Source organism: Peromyscus californicus, unplaced genomic scaffold (assembly GCF_007827085.1).
Source record: "Peromyscus californicus insignis strain IS unplaced genomic scaffold, ASM782708v3 Scaffold_7__1_contigs__length_154581171, whole genome shotgun sequence".
Classification (NCBI taxonomy): Eukaryota; Metazoa; Chordata; class Mammalia; order Rodentia; family Cricetidae; genus Peromyscus; species Peromyscus californicus.
Genome location: NW_026294595.1, coordinates 84,710,268 through 84,726,016, shown reverse-complemented (window position 1 = coordinate 84,726,016; position 15,749 = coordinate 84,710,268). Strand labels below are relative to the sequence as shown.

The window sequence follows — 15,749 nt, the reverse complement described above, 5'->3', positions numbered from 1 at the left end:
GTTAGTTAAACAGTGGACCTACTTCCAAATACATTTTGATTCTTAGGTACATGGTTTTTTAAAGGTGAGGATGAAATTTTCAGAACTGAAGGTATACCCTAAGATGTTTTAGGGACATGGGTATTGATCACTGAACATTTGTCTAGCATGTCTGACACCCTGGGTTTGATCCCCAGAACCCAAATTTCATACTAAACATGTAAGTTCTAAAAAAAAAAATTACTTCCCACACATAGATTCTCAAAAGCAACTGGCAAATATGCCCCATCAAAATTAGGAAGTTAAGCTGCAGCTGTAGCTTAGTGGTAGCGCTTAGCATGTACCTGACTCCTGAGTCCAGTCCTCAGAAAAAAAAGAACTAATGTAAGTTAAGATGATTCTAGAATGCTTGTTTATTGGTGAAATTATTAAGGCCACTCCATGTAGTTAAAAGGGAGGTTTATTTTGTGGGGTAACTTACAAGTGAAGGGATAGTTTACAGAGTCTGGAAAAGGTGTGGCACAATCCGGCGGTGTTCTCTGGAGAACTTTGCTCGGTCTACCTCCAGCGTCCAGGGTCCACGAACCTAAAGGGCCTGGGTCTTCAGCATCCTCTCTCAGCTCCGCCTTGTAGGGGTGACCATTACCGAAGCCTCAATGGCGGTTGGAGCTTCCAGGTCAAAGCTGGAATGACTTCCCACTACTTGTTTTATAATATCTCAAGAGAAACAGAACCAATAGAATGTGTATACTCACATGGGTGCACATGTATGGACACACACACACACACACACACACACACACACACATACACAGATTTATTATGAGAGGTTAGTTCAAGTGATCATGAAAGATAAGGAGTCTCATGATCTGTGGCCTGCAAGAGATGGAGATCCAGGAAACAAGATAGTAATAGTTTCAGTACAACATCAAAGATTAAAACAAACAAACAAAAAACAGAGGATTTAATGCTATAAGTTCTAGTCTGGTTGGAGACCTGATGATCAGAAGCACTTGTCTAAGGCAGAAGGTATATAGACAGTTTTAACCAGGGAGAATGCTGTTTTTGTCCTCTCTTTTGTCATATCTAGGCCCTCAAAGGAAAGATTAGATGATGCCCACCCACATTATTGATGATGACCTTTTCTTAATTTATCAAGCAAATGCTAAGCTCTTTTGGAAACACCCCAATCCATCCAAAAATAATGTCTTATCAGCCATCTGGCCATCCTTTTGTTGTTGCTTTTAGTCAGGGTCTCTATGCAGCCCTGGCTGTCTTAAAACTTGCTATATAGACCAGGCTGCCTTCCAACTTACAGAGATCCACTTTCTTCTGTCTCCAGAGTGCTGGAATCAAAAGCTTGTGCTATCACTCCCCAGTTTGAGCATCTTTTAGCTCAGTAAAGTGGATACTTAAGGTTAACTGTTGACAGACTTTTTTATTGAGTTTAGGGGAAAGGCTGCCCCCCTCCCCGCCGTGAACAGCAGGCCTTACTCCAAAGTAGAGATGCAACAGATTACCTGGCTGGGCCTTACTGATAGGTCAGGTGGAGTGGGTCAGGAGCTCAGTTTACCTGCAGCAACATTTTTCCCCAGGAAGAAGTCATGTTCATCTAAATTGTCGAGATCATGGAACTCAACGGTGAGAAACTCAAGTTGGGTAACTGCCAGGCACTGCTGGAGCTGGAGATGAAATCAAACCTCAAGTCAAATCTTTGTGAGCTCAAAATTAAGATGGCCAAGCAAATCAAACTTGATGGTGCTTGGAGAGTGATTCTAATTGTTGTTCCAGTTTCTCAACTGAAATGTTCCCAGAAAATCCAAGTCCACCTAGTGTGTGAATTGGAGAAAAGTTCACTATGAAGCATGTGTTCTTTATTGCTCTGGGGAGAATTCTGCCTAAGCCAACTTAATAAAACCATAAAAAAAATAAGCCAAAGTGTCCCAGAAGCCACAGCCTGAATTTTGTGAATGGCGCAACCTTGAGGATTTGGTCTCCTCAAGTGAAATTGTGAGCGAGAGGATCCACTGAAACTGGATGGCGGTTGGCTCATAAAAGCTCATTTAGACATAATGTGACAGAGCAGTGGAGCACAAGGTCAAAATTTTCTCCAGTTCTAGGGAATCTGAGGCTCTGCTGATATCTACGGGCACCAGACATGTATATGGTGCACATGCATGCATAGAGGCACAGCAGCCATACACATAAAATCTTTAAATCCCAAAGAACCCAGTTACAGTCCTTTCTGAGTCTTCAAAGTGCTAGGATTACATGCACATGCCACCACAAACCTGATGATGTACTTTAATAAAATGAAAATAATGGAAAACAAAAACAATAGTATTAAATAAGATAAAACTTGATATATTTTATCTTGGAATCTAAGTTGCATTAGTCTCAGGTTTTCAAATAGAAATATTCACTCAGTTACAGATTTTATTAAAAGGCATAAGGGACCTACATTACAAATACTGTTTGAATGCTTGGAGAGTGCAGACAGTAGGGCCAATAAGATGGTTGGGGACGGTGGGTGGGCAGCTTAAAGGTGCTTGCCACCAAAACTGAAGACCCGAGTTCCATCCCTAGAATGTACAGTGTAAGGAAAAACTGACTCCCAAAAGTTACTTCAGACCCCCCACATATACCATGGTACATGCCATCCCCCCAATAAATAAACAAAAAGAGAAAAGAAAACAGAAACAGAGGTTTTAAGGGTTTAAAGATTAGATGATTTTCATTTGTTACATTTATAAAACTGTATTGTTTGATGTTTGAATCTCACTGAGCTAGGGGGTGGTCTATGGATTTGCTACCCTTGATCCCTAGTTCAATTAGCTGTGTCGGGCAGAGGTGATAACACGGGACTAAGTCCATGGGCAGAACATCTTCTCTTAGACATGACTAGTGCATGGCAGGCAAACTATTTGGCACGTCTGATATAACACTATAATATTTGGGGCAATTTCTTAATTCTATAGGAGTAGCATCCCAAAATTATGGAAAAGTAATAGCCTACATATTAAGGGCCCTGTTTTCCAGTCAAAACTCGACCACTGTGGGGTTGGGTGGTCTTGAGAATAGTACATTCTCACTTTTGATGAGTTTTTTCATTTGTCAGAAACACTGAGGAAGACTTTACTGCAAATGAAAATTATTTGATGATATATACATAATGTACAGCAATTAATATAAACATTTATATAAATATATATTCTTTAAAACTTTGGGAATTTAATGAATCATAATTTCCAGGAAAGTCTCTGGTAATACACATTTTTTTCTTATGTATGTACTTACTACTATATAGGTTCTGGGGATTGAACCCAGTTCTTATACATGCTAATAATGCCGGAATTGACATTTTTTTTGATTAAAATGTTTTTATTCCTGAAAAATTTATAATCACAAATTTTTCTAGTTAATTTTTAAAATACCCTTATTTGCATTTGAGAGTTAAAAAAAACCTCACAGAAAATTAACATCAAACTATTAATAGAAACAACCACCTACCCAAAAATTTATATCCTTCCTCAAATGCATCAAAGGGTTGTGTTGGCCCATTCTGTATTTGGGTACATCTCATGCTGAGGAAATTCGGAATTGACATTTTTAAAACTCAGTGATTCTGATGCATTCAGACTGACTCAGTGAACTCCTTTGGGGGTCCAAAAGATTATTCCTAGGGCCTTTTCCAACTAAAATTATATTTTCTTTACAAGAGCACAGAGGCAAGTTATCAAGAGAATTACTAGAATCATAAAAAGAACATTCTTATATAGTGGGCAACATGTCCAGTTGATTTTAAAGTCACTTTTATATTATTTGAAGTACAGGTAAAGAAGAAAAAAAGTTCTCGGAGCTGCTTCTGAGTGGGATTGATATGATTCAAGATGACAACCTGTTTGTCCTTAATATACAAAATGAGAGAACCAGCTATTGTATAAAGAAAGATCCCTTCTAAATGGATGACTCCATCACAGTTGGGGAGCACTGAAGACATGGGTCAGTGTCCTGTATCTCAGAGACAATTCTGAGCCTGAATGAGGGGACAGCTTTAGCTCTTATGCATCTGCCAGGTAATGAAGTCATTCACACTGCCTTCTAATCAAGACTTTTTCTTCCTGTGGAAGAGATCTCTTCTCCAGTTGCCTCTCCCTGTCACTTCCTACCTCTGAGAGAACTTTAAAATTAGAATGAGGAGAAGTCTGCATCTAGGCAAATCAAGTGAAAGCTAAATTATGCAAATTTAGTTTTTGTATAACAAATGAGAGTCCTAAGTAAACTGCCAGGCAATGAAAACTTTTTTTTTTTTTTTTTTCCGTTTTTCGAGACAGGGTTTCTCTGTGTAGCTTTGCGCCTTTCCTGGGACTCACTTGGTAGCCCAGGCTGGCCTCGAACTCACAGAGATCCACCTGGCTCTGCCTCCCGAGTGCTGGGACTAAAGGCGTGCGCCACCACCGCCCGGCTGAAAACTTTTTTTAACCTAAGAGATGGTAACTGCATTAATAAAGTAAAAAGGGGAGTAGGTAGTTAAACCTGGGTGTAGGAGACTGTCTAGGGAAAGAGAGAAAATGGAAAGTGATAGGATGAAGCAAGATGCTCTAATGGTTTACTATTTTATTGCCTGTTGATCTGCAGGGAAACAGGCACAACTATATAAAATAGGAATTGAAGAGAACTACATCTTTTAAAGACTTTTGATAGTGCAATTAAATCTTCAATTTACTCTTTTTTTCCCTCCATCAGAGTTTATATGTATTTATCCTTTAGAAAAGTAAAACTTTGGACAAATATCTTCTATTACTTAATGTGAATAACATGGTCAAATGCAAAATAGTTGGCATTTAAAATGAATTAAGTGTGCTGAGAATGTAGCTCAGTTTGCCTAACAGGCAAGAAACCCCGGATTCCCCGATACTACATAAACCAAGTGTGTTGTTCCGTGCCTTTAATTTCAACACTCGGGGTTAAAAGCAAGCTCAGAAATCAGAGCTATTCTTGGTTGTATATTGAGTTTGAGGCCATCCTGGACTACAGGAGACCTTGTTGCTAAACAAGAAGACAAACAAGATTAATTAATACATCACCGTGCTTTACCTAATCAATTAAACCTGAAAGTATGGAGAAACGTCTTCACTATTTGAAGGGTAATTTTTGTCGGAGAACTCAACTCTCACTCTGAGTTCCAGAGATCTAAAGTAACCCTGCTTCTCTTGTTTGATGGGTTTCAGACTATATTAAAGCGTAAGAGCTGACTTTTTAATGTCAATTGTTTCATCATCACTCTGAAGTACATATAAGGCACAGCTTGATGTATTTTTCTGGCATCCTCCTGACGCACCCTTGCCCTAAATAAATCTGTTTGCCAGGATCTTGTCGCTTAAATTAGCCATCTCAAACTCTTGATCCTGCCAACACAGGCGAATGTGCCAATGTTCTCAGCATCTCCTGGCACATGAGCTGTTGCCATTTCTTTGGATCTCTATGAGTACCTGGGGCCATCATACTTCCTTCACAAGTCTGACTGAGGTGTCTCTGAGTAAGAATTCAGGATTGGTTGGACTTACTCTGGGGTCTCTCCAGGGTGTGTGTCCTTCAAGTATTTTCAGTTATACAATGTATATTGTTCAGAATTTATCATGCACATACTTGCAGACTGGCAGAGCCACCTGCCAGGGATGAGAACCTTTTAAGTTGTTGTCAAACGTCATAAAATATGTTCCATGATTAATTTTGTGGGTACAGACTGGTTTTTGTGCAGAGTCCAAAATCTGGGATATGTCACAGTGACTAAATGGCACTGGCATGCTGAATGAATTTGGAATTTGTTTTGTCAAGTGTGGGAGCAGGCACACAGATGGGCTTTGATCCAGTGGTGCCGCTTGGAATTCTCATTATAGCAATGATGTCACTTGTCACGTGGAGTTGGTGATAATCCTGCTAAATTATCAAAAAAGCATGACAAGAGAAAGGACTTAGCATGGAAAGTTTTCTCTATTATTGACATTGACTTAAAGGACATATGCTTTGTTTCCAAGCCCTAAAAACATACTTAGTAGAAATATAGGCTACAGAGGAAACTTGCAACCTTGAAGAAGGACCTACCTCATCTGGGTACCTTCTCTTCTCAGAGAACATGAAACAAAACTGAGTTTTAGATTAGACCATGAAAAACACCTTTCAGCTCCAAGGTTGAGCCTTTCTATATTATCTAATAAAGGTCAAGGAATTTTGCTTTATAAGAAAAGTTTTGTCTATTCAAAATATCAGCAACTGTGCTGGAAAATGGAAAAATGCAAACAAAGCTGACAAAAAAGTACAGCATATTTCTCACCAAGTTGGTACATCACAACACTTCAGTGTTTGAAAAACATGCTCATGATGCAGCTAACAGCGTGTTTAGAGGGAAATTGATAGCTTTAAGTGCCTATATTAAAAAAACAAAAACAAAAACAAAACAAGATCTCAAGCCAGTAATATCAGTCTTTATCTTAAGGTGTTTGAGAAGCAGGTGCTAAAAACCAAACTAAACAGAAGGAAGGGATGACAAAGACTTGGGCAGATATAAAGGTAAATCCAGACAACACAGACTAGGAAATAGAGAAATCAGAGCAGTGGGAGAACTGAAGCCAATATTTCATCTCTTTTTCCTTCTTTCCTTTCTTTTCTTTTCTTCCTTCTTTCCTTCTTTCTTTCTTTATTTTTTTTTTTTTAAGCAGAGTCCCATTATGCAACCCTGGCTGGCTTGGAACTCACCATGTGGATCAGGTTGGAGATCCAACTGCCTCTACTTAACAAATGCTAGTATTAAAGGCCCATACCACCACACCTGACCTCCATTATTTGATTTCTTGAAAAGATCAGCTCAGTGGAAATTCTTTAACAGGGCTGACCAAAAAAGAAAGGAATACCACAATTAGGAATAAAAGAGGTGACATAGCATTACTATCAACCTATAGGGATAAAAAGGAACATAAGGGAATGCTCGTCATTGCTGTCTCTTTCCAGACATGCACATAGCACTGCATATACTATATACCCATACACACACACACACACACACACACACACACACACACACACACACACATATATATATAATGCAATTTGTTTAACTTTTTGACGTATGTAATTCTAAATATTCATGCCACAGGTTTGCGATGTAAATTGTTTTATTTAAAAATTACCAAACATGGCATGAATGTTTAAATTTTCTCAAATCTATAAAAAGTTGGGGGGACATATATTTTGTTTAAAACTTCTGGTATAACATATAGTATAACATATATTTTCAAATTTCAGTTTTATATTTGTGAATCAGGATTAGGTAAATCCTCATACATACCTCAAAATGAAAAACAATGTGCATTTCCCATGAGAAACAAATCCAGAGATAAGTAATTTGGCACACCTATGATGGGTGGGCACCATGCTATTGGAGAAGCATCCCAGTTACTGTTATTTTTACCACTGTCCTAGGGTATGGGCCCCATAGTCAAATTCACTCATGATCTGTCCTGGCTACTGGAGTTCCAGTCATTACATATGAATTGTCCAATAGAAAAATAGACAATAAGGAGTTGCAAATGAATAAAATGTCCCTGCCCTGTTGAATCAATGGCCTTTTGTATTGTTCTTCTGGTGTGTTGAAATGAGAATCTTGCTACATAGCTCAGCCTGGCCTGGAACTTGCTGTACCTGCTTATGCTGGTTTCAGACTTGAGGTCCTCTTGCCTCAGCCTCCCCATACTAGAATTATGGCTGTGTCCCACCATGTTTGTTGTGAACCAGCATGTTTTAAGCATTCTTTTTTGAAATTCCACACAGTACTTTAACCTTTGTTTCATCTATCAGGACTTTGTTACATGCCTCTGTCTACTGCAAAGGAACTAGAATAAGCTCACATATTTGTTTGTCTATGTGTATTTGTATGTATTATATTACAGGTTGATGTGTTGAAATATCTAACAGAAACAACTTAAGAGAGGGAGGATTTACTGTGGCTCATGGACTGATGGGAAATCATAGTAGAGTTCATGGCAGTGCAGTGCACAGCTGGGCTCCTATGTCTTCACAGTGCAGGACTTAGTACTTAACCCAGAAGGAAACTAAAGATTGGCTGTCTCCCAATAACTTATTCTCTCCCTCTAGGCCCCAACTTCTAAAGGTCCCACAACTTGCCCCAAATAGTGCCACTATCCAGAGACCTGATATTCAAACATACAAGCCCCTGAAGGATGGTTTGCATCCAAACCATGGCTATTTGCTTGTCTTCATCTTGGTAATTGACCCCATGGTCTTGTGCATGCTGAGAGTATACTCTACACAGACCTCACATCTAGTTCCAAAGCCTTTCATTTTTAATGGCATGGAGCCCAGCTATGAAATCTTGGTTCTGACCCCAAGGAACAAGGGGAAATGAGTATTGTTCTAAACCTCTCGTGAGCTTTTATACATCATATCACAGTCTTTAAAACACCCTAAAATGCATTCCATGGAGCATTCTAGTCAACTGATTTCTCTTTACCAGTCACTTCCATTGCATTGTTCAACCAGCCAACTCTAAAGCATTCATTGATCAGGAGGAGAGAGGACTATCTGATGGAATTCTGCTCTCAAGGAACTTTCAACCCATTTGAGCAAATGAGAGGGTCTAGGATGCTTTCACTCCATGACTTTGGAGTTTCTTCCTCTTATGATCTGGATCACTGGATAGTTTAAACTTCAGACTCTTTTAGTTTGCAAACAAACTCACACTAAAATTCAAGCAAATTATATCACTATGTTAACCTAAACTCAGTTTGAAGGTTAATAATTACTGAGGAAACAAAAGTTCCAGCTGGGCATGGTGCACACCTGTAATCTAAAGAAGAGAAAGGATAGGGCAGGAGAATTAGAAATTTGAGGCTAGCCTGAGCTACATGGCAAGACACAGTCTTAAGAAAAAGAAATGAAAACAGAAGTCCCACATGTGAACATGAAAACAAGGAAGTAAATCCTTCAAATCTTTTTTTTTCATACTATAACTTTTCCAGGTATAGAGAAAAATCTTAGCAGTATTAGAATAATTTTTACCTACTCAGTCTTTGTACTCATACAGTCAATTAAATGGTTAGTCAGAAGACAGACTGAGAAAATAGCCTGATCAATTAAATGTAGCAAGTGTGTCTTAATTACTCAGTATAGTAAGGTAATGTGCTGGGCCCTAGAGAGTTTAGTCTCTCAAACAGCTTATACACACAGTGGGAGGTGGGGGTGGGGTGGGGGGACTGGCGCATGGGACAAAGGAGCGGTGATGTTAACTGTTTTCATTGGAGTCCTTGCTATTCTTGTGGCTTTAGCGGCAAGAATTTTAATAGAGATGCAAAGTGGTGCGGGATAGAGTAGGGAGAAATGATTTCTCACCGGAAGGAACCAGGGCAAGTAAGTGAGCAGAGGTGTTCAGCCAGGGGTTATTCTGAAGCCCATAGGACACCGGGCAGTATATGGAGACATGCCATTCCTTCCCTCCATCTCCTCAGAGTCCTGCTCTGCAGAACTGCACGTGGCTCCAAGCACACAAGCCTGTCCACCTCCTCACATGCTTTTCTTTCTGAGTGATACATTTTTCTTTTTTGCCCAGCAAACTTTTGCTCATCCTTTAAGACCAGTATCAGAGGCTGGGGTATAGTTCAGTGTTAGAATCCTTGCTTCAAATGCATGAGTCCCTGGTCTTCATTTCCAGCAGCACTAACATAACTGAATGAATAATAAAGAATTACAAATGTTTTGTTCTCTGGTAGATGTGATAAAAATCACCAATAATGTACTGTATTTCCTCAAGTGTTTATATTTCTTGACCAGAGAATACCCCACCGTGTGTGTGTGTGTGTGTGTGTGTGTGTGTGTGTGTGTGTGTGTGTGTGTATGTGTGTGTATACATGTATATGTGTGTGTCTGTTTATGCATGTGTATTTGTTCGTGTGTGTGTTTGTATGTATGTGCATGTGTTTATTCATGTATGTATGTGTGTCTGTGAGTATGTGTGTATGCATGTATGTTTTTGTATGTGAGTTTGTGTGTTTACGCATGTGTGTGTGTGTGTAAATGCATTTTATTCACCTCTGACTCTCCAGGAGATAACAAATATGCTTATTTTCTAGTCTGAGTGGTCATCAGTTGAGTGAAGCATGGGTAGAGGGAGTGAGTGGCAGAGGGGAGCTCTGTACCGACAAAGCCTTTGTTAGGTGGTTGTTAAAACAATATTTTCCTTCTTGTTAATGTTATGTTTTGAACTTCATCTCCTAGCTTAAATATTTCCTTCTGATAGATGATATGCTATCAGGAAGAACAAAAAGAATATGGCTTCAAGCCTTGGACGAATAGGCTAAAATCGTGTTTTAATATGCTTTTTAGAGTACTTCCCTGTTATTAATTTAACATTGACCTGCTTATTACGATCCCATTATCAAGGAAACAATTATAAAAATCATTAAGAGCTTCTACAGATCTCAGCCACTGACTCATCTTGCTAGTTCTCAATGAACTTGACCTGAACTTCCCTCGTTCAGAATATTAGGTAAAATTGTCTTTTTCTAAACATTACTGAGCATTTCTCCTTGGGCTGATTTTTGTGTTTTGTTTTTATTAATGCAAAGAAAGTTCTGTGCAGAAACAGCCGCACACTTGGGACTGTGCCAGAAGTGGGTTAAAGACCCTTTCTGAAACACTGCACTCCACAGAAACAAAACAGTACTCTACCTCAGCAATTCTCAAGCCTTTAAGCCTTTAAACTAAAACACAAAGCATACCTGCATCTTTAGGCTGAAGTAAGACTTTCCTGGCATCAGAAACCTACACTTTCAGTGTAGATAGCTTACCCTTTTTGCTTGTCATTTTGTCTTGTGTTATCCTCAAGAACTTAACCTTCTTCACAAACAGACAAGCTGCCTTGGTTAGTGACTCTCACTTCCTCTAGCATTAGATTGGAAGCCAGAGCCACTTATCCTGGGTCCAAGGAAGTAGTGAGTCTTATGTCAAAGTTTCAAAGGGCCCCAGAGTCCTGGCAAAATTCTGGCATAACTCTCATTTTTTTCTTCCCCACCACTAAGAGTCTTCACAATCTGCCTAAGAGATGCTCAGGACAATCCTAACATTTCCCCTCTTATTCCAGGCTACCTGGTCATTCCTAAAGCCTACATCTATGTGATTAATTCTCTTTCCTGACCACATTTTTCCTTTCCCTCTCCTATCCATTTCTATGCCCTGACATCTATCTCTAGCAAAAGTCCTGTGGTTTTAGCCTTCTTTATGAGTGTCTATTACACATTATTATTCTAAGTGAAGCCTGGACCTCCCAGAGTTTTGCTTTCTTGCATCCTAGCCACGTGGTACTTTGTGTGTGTGTGTTTCCCCCGTCATGTTACTTTCTGTTAAATAAGTAAGACTACCATGATTTCAGCCCCTTTTCTTAAAAATAAAGTATGACTTTTGTGGAGTCAGTGAAATAGAAGCTGTTGATGGTATGTATGTAAATTTGGGGTGAAATTTTAGATTTTGTTTCTTTTTCATTACTCCAAGCAGACCAAGTTCTCATCTCCCTTGAGGAATTTTTTGTGTGGAAACAATGACGTTATGACTAACTGTCCTTCCTATTGTAATCATCATCTTATTTGGGCTCATTTCTAATATTCTATGAAGAGTTAAGCCTCCAATTGACCCTCACCCATCCCAACAACACATCTGTCACAATTCTTCATGATATTCACTTCCATGTAGATCAGTGGACCTCAACCTTCCTAGTGCGGGGACACTTTAATACAGTTCCTCATGTTGTGGTGACCCCCAACCATAAAATTATTTGTTGCTACTTCAGAACTCTAATTTTGCTACTGTTGTGATTTGTAATGTAAATATATAATATGCAGGGTATCTGATATGCAACCCCCAAGGGGTCTTGATCTACAGGTTGAGAACCAATGATGAAGATAGTCATCTCAATACTTTGGCTTCTGACTACTTGGATCTGTTCCTCTGTAATCTGCAATGATCTCATGCCTTTCTAACCTTGGCCACTCATTCCCACAGGATGATCAATTTATATCCTACCCTGACATAGGCATGGATGTTCTTCCATCATCTCAGCCACTAGCATTCCCTTCTAGGACCATGAACTCAGATCTTTCTAGCTCACTAAAAATTCTTCAGATCACCATCTTTTCATTGTACTTCATATTCCACAGGTCCTCACTACCCCCATCGATCCTAGATCTCAGTTCATCATGAAACTGGCTTTGTACACCCTGGCAATTCTCACGTGCCCTTTTTTCTTTGGCAGAATTTCCATTCCAATTATGTAAAATGGTCTTCTCACTTTGTACCCCTTTCTGGTTATTACTTGACTAAAGAAAAGTACCCAACTTTATTGTGTTGTCTCATTTTAAAGTCATAAGCCATTAAATTCAAGTGTCCCTAGAAGTTCTGATGGAATTCTCTACTCTGTTAATTCTTCACAGTATTTCAATATTTTCGCCCCCACTTTTTGGAGACAGGGTCTCCCTGTGTAACAGCCCTGGCTGTCCTGGAACTCACTTTGTAGACCAGGCTGGCCTGGAACTCACAGAGATCTACCAGCTTCTGCCTCCCAAGTGTTGGGATTAAGAGCATGTACCACCACCGCCTGACCCAATATTTTTCTTTCTCAAACTTTCAGCACATTCTTCTTCACTCTTCTTTGGTATCTTCTATTCCCGTTTCACTGAAAACATAAAGAATCAGAAGAGACCTTATACATTCAGCCTGTAACCTTTCTGATCTTTGCCATATGCTATACACCTTCTCAGTGTGTATGTGTGTGTGTGTGTGTGTGTGTGTGTGTGTGTCCATGTTCCTATGTAAAACCCACTCATTCTCTTGTACACAGGTTCTCAGACCACAAGTCTTCTCAAGGACCAGAAGTACTACTGTAGCACATTCAAAAGTAAGAGGTTCTCTATTCTTTCTCTAAATATTATTTTCATTAGCATATAAACACTGTACTTCTCATATTAAAATATTTTCCATCAATTCATATCACCTTCAAAACAAGACTTCTTCAAAGTGTAGTCCATATATACATAGTATTCATTTCTTCTTCCCATTACCTTTTGAGCTACTTAATAAGACTTATCTAACCCATTTCACTCAAACAGCTCTGATCTGGGCAATTACTCAGCTGACATTCCCTCTTCCCAGGTGATTGTAGGTTGTATCAAGTTAACAATAAAAATGAATAAGCACACGTGATAAAGCTCTGAAGCTGGCAAGGACTCAGAAGAGACAAAGATCAATGTGTCTAGAGGTGGGAATGGGGACAGGATGTTCCATGTTGCTATAACTTGTCATCCATTCTCAGTCATTGTCTCATATGAAACAATTGAGTTCTTCCTCATTGCAATGGTTTGGTTTCTGGGATGCCATCTACTTGAGTCTTCTCTCATTTCAATGGATACTTTTCCAATCCTTTAAAATAGTCCTCCTTTGTCTCCCTGGAGTCTTAATTTTGGAGGCCTCAAAGGGCTCCATCCTTATTCGTCTTCTGCTTTCTGTCTATGCTCACTCATTGTATGATCTCATTCCGTCTCATAGCTACATGCTCTTTATGTCAGTACTATCTAATGAACTACAATACAAGTTTCAGATATAGTTTTGAATTTTCTAATAGCTACATTGGAAAAAGTCAAACAAGGCCAATAAGCCAACTCTGTGGGTAAAGGTGCTTGCCACTAAGCCTCATGACCTGAATTTGATTCCTGGATCACACATGTACTGTGGTACACATACAATAAACAAACATAAAAATTAAGTGAAAAGGGACAAATTAGATTAATTTTAATAGCATTTTAATGCAACTCCATATACTGAAAAATTTAACATTTCAACATAAAATATTTAATGATATGTTTTCCATCCTGTGTCCTTTGAAATCAAGTATTTGTATTTATAGCTTCTTTCAATTAGAAACGGTTACAGAAGTGTTCAGTAGTTATGTCTGACTGGAATGGACAACATCAATCTCTAAGGTGGACACTGGCTTTTACTGAATCAAAAAGAAGCTGTTGTAAAGTTCTGAGGAGGGAAATGATATGACCAGACTAACTTAAAAATTTTTTATGTATCTTTATTCTGTGTGTAGATTGTTTGCTTATATGTATGTGAACCCTATGCATGCCTGCTGCCTATGGATCCCAGAAGAGGGCATTGGATTTCTTAGAACTGGAGGTACTGTTGGTTGTGAGCTATTATGTGGGTTCTGGGAACTGAACCCAGGACCTTCTCTCTGCAAGAACAGCAAGTGCTTTTAAGTATTGAGCCATGCCTCCAGCCCTAGCCTGACTCACTTTTAAAAGGCCCCTGTAGGCATGCTGTTGAAAACAAACCGAGGGAGCAAGAGGAAGCAGTAAGACCATTGAGTAGGTGAACACTGTGAAATGTGATGGGAGGGAGGTGGTGCTGAAGGCAGGGAGAAGTGACTGTGTTATGAGAATGGAATGAGTAGGATTTCTAGCTAGAATGTGCAGAAGGAAAGGGGTCTAGGATGAGTCAGAGGAAGAAGTGGAAATATGATGTTGCTTTTAGGTGAGACGGGAAGGCAGGAGAGAGCAGATCTGGAAAAAGCAGCTTACTTAATAGCTTAATTTTGTATTTGTTAAGCTTGAATTTTCTATGAAACAAACAGGCAAACAGACAAAAACCAAATGCCATTGACAATTTCAAATATGTCAAGCAAACAAAAACCCCAAACAAAACCTAGATGTGGCATGTGAGAGAGGTGGTGTGCCTTAGGTTGGTGGCTAGTGAAAGCATCTCTGAAGTCAGGACATTTGAGCTGAGTCCTAAATGAAAAGATGAGGCCAGCCAAGGAAATATCTAGCAAAAAAATATTTCAGTTAGAGGGTACTAGAAAAATGAGGGTAGGGGAAGAAGAAGAAAGAAAAGGAAAGAAAAGAGAAAAGAAAAGGAAAAAAGAGAATAAAATAAAACTGAAACTCTTGAAAAAGGAACAGTTGAGGGACAGAAAAGTTGGGAAGGTGGGCAGGCACCAGGAGAACAAGGTCTTGTCAGCAGCAGTGAGAGCTTGGGACTCTGTTTGCACACAAAGGGAAGGAAGCCGTTGGGAGGCTGTAAGTTAGATGCATGTGATTTATTCAAGCTTTCCAAGGAAAGCTCTACCTCCTGGATGGTGAATGTATTTATATTGTATCATTATTTTTAATTAAATAAAAATTTTAATTATACCATTTTCTGGAAACTGGATACAACTTGAGATCGTTTTGAGCAAATAAGCCAGATTCAAAGATCAATATTGTACTTTCTCTTACTCACGAGTCCTAGATTTTATATAAATACTTACAGCCATTGCTTGAATGTATATTTTTATAGAGCTGACTACTTGGGATTGGATAGGTTTTGGGGTACTCCTCCTCCTCCTCATTATTATTATTATTGAAAATAGGTTCTTCTCTCATACAATGCATCTTGATCACAATTTCCTCTCCCTCCACTCCTTTCAGCTAACCCTACATCCCCTCTCCCCCCCCAACTCCCCCTCATTTCCCTTTAGAAAAGATCAGGCCTCCAAGAGAAGACAGTCAAACAGGACAAAACAAGATACAATAAGACAGGACAAAAGCCCTCATATCGAGTCTGGATGAAGCAACTCAATAGGAGGAAAAGAGTCCCAAGAGCAGGCAAAGGAGCGACAGATATCTTTTTTTCCACTGTTAGGAGTCCCTCAAAAACACCAAGCTAAT

General features: G+C 39.2%; 1 pseudogene; it reads left to right on the top strand.

The window, feature by feature from the left end:
• The first annotated feature begins 824 nt into the window (after positions 1–824).
• On the top strand, positions 825–2,187 carry LOC128100952 (40S ribosomal protein S7-like; annotated as a pseudogene).
• The last annotated feature ends 13,562 nt before the right edge of the window (positions 2,188–15,749 follow it).